This window comes from Xiphophorus couchianus, chromosome 17, assembly GCF_001444195.1.
Source record: "Xiphophorus couchianus chromosome 17, X_couchianus-1.0, whole genome shotgun sequence".
NCBI lineage: Eukaryota > Metazoa > Chordata > Actinopteri > Cyprinodontiformes > Poeciliidae > Xiphophorus > Xiphophorus couchianus.
In genome coordinates, this window is record NC_040244.1 from 13,900,307 (window position 1) to 13,908,508 (window position 8,202).

Sequence of the window (8,202 nt, forward strand, 5' to 3'; positions counted from 1 at the left end):
GAGAACACCAGGATTGGCAAATTCGCCACTGGTGCCTTGTGCTCGTCACAGATGAAAGCAGGTTCACACTGAGCACATGTGACAGACGTGACAGAGTCTGGAGACGCCGTGGAGAGCAGTCTGCTGCCTGCAACATCCTTCAGCATGACCGGTTTGGCAGTGGGTCAGTAATGGTGTGGGGTGGCATTTCTTTGGAGGGCCGCACAGCCCTCCATGTGCTCACCAGAGGTAGCCTGACTGCCATTAGGTACCGAGATGAGATCCTCAGACCCCTTGTGAGACCATATGCTGGTGCGGTTGGCCCTGGGTTCCTCCTAATGCAGGACAATGCTAGACCTCATGTGGCTGGAGTGTGTCAGCAGTTCCTGCAAGATGAAGGCATTGAAGCTATGGACTGGCCAGCCCGTTCCCCAGACCTGAATCCGATTGAGCACATCTGGGACATCATGTCTCGCTCCATCCACCAACGTCACGTTGCACCACAGACTGTCCAGGAGTTGGCGGATGCTTTAGTCCAGGTCTGGGAGGAGATCCCTCAGGAGACCATCCGCCACCTCATCAGGAGCATGCCCAGGCGTTGTAGGGAGGTCATACAGGCACGTGGAGGCCACACACAATACTGAGCCTCATTTTGACTTGTTTTAAGGACATTACATTAAAGTTGGATCAGTGTGTAGTGTTATTTCACTTTAATTTTGTGTGTGGCTCCAAATCCAGGCCTCCATTGGTTAATAAATTTGATTTCCATTGATGATTTTTGTGTGATTTTGTTGTCAGCACATTCAACTTTGTACAGAACAAAGTATTCAATGAGAATATTTCTTTCATTCAGATCTAGGATGTGTTATTTGAGTGTTCCCTTTATTTTTTTGAGCTGTGTATTTGTTACGTCTTCTCGTCCAGATTCTTGTTAGAGTATTTTTTTCCCTCCATGACAGCTCTGTAAACATTTCTATTAGCGCATTAGTATCTCATTTGATGGGAGTTGGCTCTTCTGATTCACTATAAACCATTGGGTCGTAGAGTGAAATGTGATGGTCGGCGACTTTGAGATGTAAGTTGGCTTATAGAGTTCTCTTTATTTGAAAGGTCCTCATAGATAAGGCTCACCAGCAGGAGCTGGTGACCAGCGCTCCAACCCTCCACCGCCCAGAAGAATCAGCCAAACCCTCAAAACCCAACACCTAGACCTGACATTAAAGTCACTGACCGAAGAAGTCGCCGAGCCCCAACAAAGAAGAACCAGCTGGAAACAGCTACAACTAGACAGACAGAACAACCAGTAAAGTGTCATGGATCGTCCCCATTAGTGTTGAGCACAAAGGTTATGAAAGTGAATTTGTTGTTGACAAAAAGGTCCGGAGAAAAATTCCCAAGAACTAGAGGTACTTGTGGAATGACGCAAAAGTTATGATATTGGGAAACAATGCTAGATCAGGAACACTGTGCAAAGAGTACCTGCCAACCCAGAAGCCTTTTTGTAACGAAATAATTAAGTGCTGCCACTAAAGTAACAAGACCTTGTTAAAGTATCAGAAACAGAAAAAATGTCATCCTTCCATTAACTCCCCTGAAACACTTCCAGAACCAGTTGACAGGCAGGGATCTGGGGAGTGGACCAAAATGACACAGTCTACAAATTTGCAGCTGGGAATTTCTTCCCTACTTTTGGTGAGAAATAGAAATAAGTTTTACTGGCCCAGTTCAATTTTTTCAATTGTTTTGTGACACTTCTCTTTTTCTCTTCAGAACAGGATTTAAATCTGGTTGATGCTGGAGGAGAAGATCAAGTAGTGGGAGTTACAAAATTCTACAAAATCTACTGCCTGAATGCCAGCAATGCCTCATCCATCAAGGAGGCGTTTGTCTGGAACTGGAACACCCTGCAGAGGGAGCTGATGTATTTCAGCTGAGGTCTAACTGCATGCTGGGGAGTAAACACACATCACCAGACCTATTTAACGATAAAATCATGTCTTTCAGCTTTTGTTGTAGCTCCTGATTTAAGTGTTGATGGTCAGCTTGTCAGTGTCTTTGTTTTCTTCAACAGAAAGCCTCACCAAACTCCTGCAGCACAACTGGGTAGAACAATCCAGTCGTCCGTATGCAGAAGTTGGACGTCATGGAAACATCTTGGCATTTCTGAAAAAGTTGCACTGGTCACAGGTTGGAGTCAAATTGAATTTTGTGTGCCCATTAAGCACATGAGCTACGACCTGGGCCGTCAGAGGCTTTTGACTGAGGCTGATGTCATCTTGGAGTACACCAAGTTTTTAAAACTGTACAAGTGAAATTTCAAAACAGGAGTTTAACAATGGACTCTTTCATTCATCAACTGAATGTGTTTTGTCAGTCAGTTGTGAATGATAGTAGTTCTGTCAGGCTAGGTTTTTTTTGTTGTTTTATTTAGCTAAATGAAACACAATACTATCAGGATTTATACATATAGTTCCAAAGTAGATGTTTCTTGAATACACTTTATATGGTGACATAAAGATTGTTTAATTTGCTACACTAAAGCCAGATGTTCTACTCTAGAGTGAAACTAACTTGACATAGATATGCTTAGTAATTTGCTTCATCTTCCACCCAAACGCCAAAGGCCATAATGTTGTCATCACTCACTTTTCCCCAAATACTTGTTAAACCATTCAAGTCTCATAGATCAGACCTATTAGTTTGCACCATAAAAGTCATATGAGCAAACCTGTATTTAACTAAAGGCCAACAGCAAAGTTATTGTTGGCTGTACATTTGGAGTTGCTCATCAACACAAAGCAGGAAACTGCAAATTTGCCACAATCTTCTTGCTAGGGCTGACTTATTAGTCTACCTGCTATGGCAGTTGCTCCTTGTAATATTTAACTAAAATAACTCAGTAAAATGATTGAAAAAGCTGCTTTAACAGTTAGTTTCTTAACAATGACCAGCTGCTTTGATGTCTTTCAGCCTGGTTTCCGTTCTCACCACAGTATGGAGACTTCAAAGTGTTCAATGGCATCCGTATTAATACGGACTGTGGAAGAACCACAGTGCAGCATTTGACACTGTTGACTATGACATATTAAAGTGACTGGAGAGTTGGGTTGGACTCCCAGGTACAGCAATTGAGGCACAGCAATCTTACATAAAGAGTAGGGACTTCTTTGTGTCAATAGGTTACTTCTCATTGGAGCAGACCAAAGTCACATGAAGGGTACCTCAGATTTCAAATCATGTGGCCCCATTTAATATATAGATGCTCCTGCTAGCTCAGATTATAAGAAGTAATAAGAATAGTTACCATAACTATGCAGACGATACACAACTCTACATTAGAATGTCACCAAATGACTTTGAACTCATCCAAGCACTGAATAAATTAGAGCAAATCAATGCATGGAGGTGCCATTCAGCTGAACAGGAACAAAACTGAAGTTATCTTTGGATCTACAGAGGAATGATCTAGAATCAGCACGCAACTCCAGTTATTATAGTTAGAAACTAGTGATGAGGTCCGAAATTTGGGTGTATTGATGGACTCAGAACTGAACATTCAGAGACACATAAAGACTCTTACAAAGTTGGCCTGCTATCACTTAAAGGACTCCAGGGTTGAAAGACTAAAGTCCAATGGTGAACTTTGGGAATGTAGTAACCTAGCTTTATGGTAAGTTCATCACCAGGTAGACTTGATCAGAGGAACATTGCTACCACCTTCTGTTCATTATTATTATATTGGCAAACATGTTAGTCCTCAAGTAAAAAAAAACCCAACACATTTTACTCAAGCTGGTTGTTAGATATTCTTTGGTGAGGCAACTTGTTTGTGTACAATGATGGGAACTCCTCATAAAAGATGTAGAAAATACCCACCAGCAAAGATAAAATATTAATTACATATATACATTTAAAAAAATCAAATGAGGGGATTGTGAGGAGCGTAGACGGATGTAGACTGTTCTGTTCCCCCGGTCACCTGAAAGGTCAGTCCTATCAGCATGATTCATCAGTCTTGCTCAGTGGAATGATGTTCTCTTCAAAGGTCACCAAACTCAAACTTTGTGTAACAAGTGTGGGGAACAATCTACCCAAGCATCTGCGGGTCGTACTGGACAAACAAGTCAGATTCATAAAGAGGCATGTTCCACCTGTTTGCTGGTATTGTATTAATTAGAGGTGAAAGTCCTGAATGCACTGATGGACAAAGGCTTCCCTCCCCTTCTTAATGTAATTCAAGATACTTAATGCCAGTTTAAGCAGTATTGAGAGAACCTTTGATGGTGTAATTGGTTTAAAACATAGGTTTTCTGCAACTTTCAGATGTGTCTCTGCTATAATCTATCCATTTGAATCAGGTGTGTTGAACACCTTAGTGTTGCAGGACACCCAACCTCGAGGACTGGAGTTTGACACCCCTAGTTCAGAGGGTGTAATGTCTTAAAAGAGCCACAAGATGTCCCACTTGAACAGAAGCAGTTCAGTCCCAATCATGGTAAAAGGCAAAACTGAACCCAGTAAACCTTTATTGAAACTGTGGATATTTCTTTTTCAGATTTATTGTAAGGATTTTTGAGGGTATCCGTACAGAATGCAAGTGATGCTTGCAATCCATTCCAAAGAAATTGCTCATAGAAACTATAGTTTTGCATTTTTGCCTTTCAGAACAAATATTTCAAAGATTTTTCGCCCTCGGACTTATACCACATAAAGATCTGAATGTCTTAAATCTTGCTGACAAGAACCAAACACAGAGGATCAAATTAAACTGTCCCTAATTTCCTTTAAACTTTAACACCAGATGTTAAAGGTTAAATGTGGATGATATATTCAGATGCTGCTGTTCCATGAGATTGTTTCTGCAAATCTGTTTATTTTGTAGCCCTGTAACAGAATGTACTGTGAGCAAAGGAAATAAGAACTATGACTGCTGGATGTCATAACACGGCTATTTTGTCACAAAGACCCTAGTAAGACCACTTTTTTTTATTGCAACACATAGGAATATCTTTGCTCATGATTCTAAAGCAATAGACCAGTATAGCACTCTGTGACAGGTTCGAGGATGGCAGTTGTAACAGCCTTGAGACCAATAACAGTCAGAGGTCAGTTCTGTCAATGTCAGATTAGAGTAGATCGAAAATGCCAGAAAAATGTACCGTCAAAACAGCTCTTGAATTCAAATCGTTCTATCAACTGTCCAAGAATCCATGTTTATCCTTTTACTCTAAATTTTTACAACGGTATGTTATCATTTATGTTGGTGTGGACTTGGCTTTTTAAGATAAATTTTGATCCCACCAAAGCATGGACATCACAAAATATGACCTTGTTTCAATGCTGCATAATTTACAGTACTTAGCAAAAATGATTTAGATCACTTGAGCTTTTATAAATGTTCACATTATAGCCCCAAAACTTTGGTTTCTTGGTGTCCTGCATGGTTTAAATGTTTGCTGGGTAAAGTGCATCTTAGATGCATCCCAGCTTAATAACAGATCCATCTCCAACTCTTTATTGACGTTAAAAAAAAAATCTAGGAGAGTAATAGACCAATAAATCGACTCTTTTAAAAAACAACAAAAACCAAAACAAACAAAAAAGGTTTGACCATTGTCAGGCTTTAGAGTGGTTTATGCAACAAGTTCATACTTAAATCTAAAACCACATGATGTGAGGGACCACAGGAAGGTAGGACTCAGAATACCATATTCATATTATTAATATGGTAATTTTGTGCCGTCTTATTGTTCAGTTAGGCCTGCTGAATATACAAAAAGACTACACCTTTGATAAAATGCTTAAATTTAAATTTTTTTAAAAAAATACGAGACTGTTTAACCGTATTTATATGTATCTGATGTAGTATAGGCTACTGGTAAACTCCCTCTAATTTAATTAACTTCCACACTCCAGTCCGATAGGTGGCGGTAAATGCACCTTAAGTTGGTTTGCCAACCGTCAATAAAACTCAGAAAGAGCCACATTTGCTGGTGGTAATGCTTACCAAAATACACGTTTACCAACTACTAATGAACTCAAGAAGTGACATGCCAGGAAGAAGAGGACGACTTCACATCCAGGTGTTTCATATAGACATAATAAATAAATTTTATTGTGTCTAACGTTTAATATACGACACTGAGACTGAGTTGAGCGGTCTCGAGCCACGAGTCCTCCTTGGTGTGGAATGGTAAATAAATTGCGCTAGGGGTTCCGCTAGCTAGCTCATCAAACTTGCTACTGTCCAGTCTGCTTCTCTATCCAACTGGTGTTTGGTTAAACGTAGGAAGAAGCAAAATGAACTGGACAGGGCACGTGGCTCTCGGAAGTTCATTATGGCGCGAGCCCCATGGGTGGCTAGGGGAGCTAATCGATATTGAATTGGAAAAAATAAATAAATACAGTGCATTGACAAATCAATACTTTTACCTATCCCTATCAGTTATTCATTGTGTTAGACTTTAAACGCTTTACATACGTAAATATGTTGAAACAGAGCGCTTCTCGTAATTAAAGAAAGAACCGTGGAAGGATTTCTTCACCCAGGTACTGTCTCCAAGTCAGCAGGAACACATTTCTGTTTCAAAATATTTTTTTCCTAGCTAATATCCTCTTTTGTAGAAAGAACGTTTGGGCATCTTATTACAACCATTAAAGTTAAAATGGCTTGAACTAGATAAGTGTATTGGAAGGAGACTGCTGTCCCCGTGATACGTAATACCCCAGTTTTAACCTTGTAATTTTGTCTCATCTTCCAGGGACACTCCCTTGCCAGTGTAAATGGGCACAGCGCTGTGGGACAGTATTTCAGGATTTTGTCGCACATCAGCGCCCCCTCGTGTCCGCCCAGGCAGCTGCAGTGCCCCGCAGAGCGCTGTGACGGGCTCGGCGCTCCGAGCTGCGCATCCCGCTACCTCTCCCGGCGCCTCAGCAGGAGCAGAGCCTCCTCTCCCGCAGACGGCTGAGCGGAGCGCCCGCCGTCTCCTCCTCTCTGGGAACACCTTCTTTGGAGATACAAAGCAGCTCGCTCCTACACTGCTGCTGCTCCTACAGCCGCTCTCAACTGGCAGAGGGAAGAAAGACCTGCGATAGAGGGAACCCCCCTCCTCTGTTCTAATTCTGTGACAACGGCAGAAACCAGGTAAGACAATTTGCCATCTGTTTGCAGCAAGTGAGGAGTTTCTAGTTGTCAGGGGCTTTTAGGGGAAGATAAAAAAAAGCAAAGCCAACGCTCTGCATGGGTTGTAGCAGGCAGGCTGCACCTGCTCTAAATAAGCATAAGCCAGTTAATTTCACTCTTCCAGGGTTCTGACATATAAACCAGGTGGTTTGTCAGTTGAAAAACAAAGAATATTAATAAAAACCATGCTTGAATGTGTTTATAATCATAAGGAAACACGTTGGGATTGTAGTCTTACAACAAAAACGGAGGTTACCCCACTTTATGCTCCTTAAACATTGTAGCACTTCTCGTTCTACAACTTTGATCTCAGTAAGATGTGCATTTTAAGCGCCTTGCAACAATTTATGCCACTTTTTTTACACAGTTTGTCACAGATACAGACTTTGCTGTATATTATTGCCGTTTTATGTGATAGATTGGCAGAAAGTAGTACATGGTTAGAAAGTCTTTTTTAGGTAGGTTGCACTAGACTTTGTTTGTAGGGAAAATTGAGTAAAAGGAGCTGAAAAAAATTCTTAAGTCCTTTTTTACTCAAATACCCCTAAATCCACCCCAAACAACTTCTCTCGGAAGTTACCTGATTACAAAGTCCACTAGTGTCTAGTTTAGCCTAATTAGTGAGATGAATGATGGAACTAAATGCAGATCAATTCTGGAAGAAAAGCTATTAGAGGCTACAAAAGACTAGAGACTGAGGTAGAATTTCACCATCAAACAGGAAAGTGGACTCTAAACATCCAGCTAGAACTACAAGAAAATGGTTTATATTCACACTCCCCAGTGCTTCTTTAATAAGTTTGTCATGATCTTGCAGCTCCAGATCTATTTAATGTAGAAAAATTACCTTGGCAAAGCCGTTGTGTAGGATCTGCTTTTGATTCCTAATCCCCTGGACTCATCCTAATCTATTTAGCATAGCTCTCAGCCTGCAATCACGAATGCCTAGAAGATTTTTTAATAATGGATGACAAAAGAGATTCGCTGGTTTGCAGCATCGATTTGTCCGGATGAGAACCTAAAGGACCTGAGGACTTCTT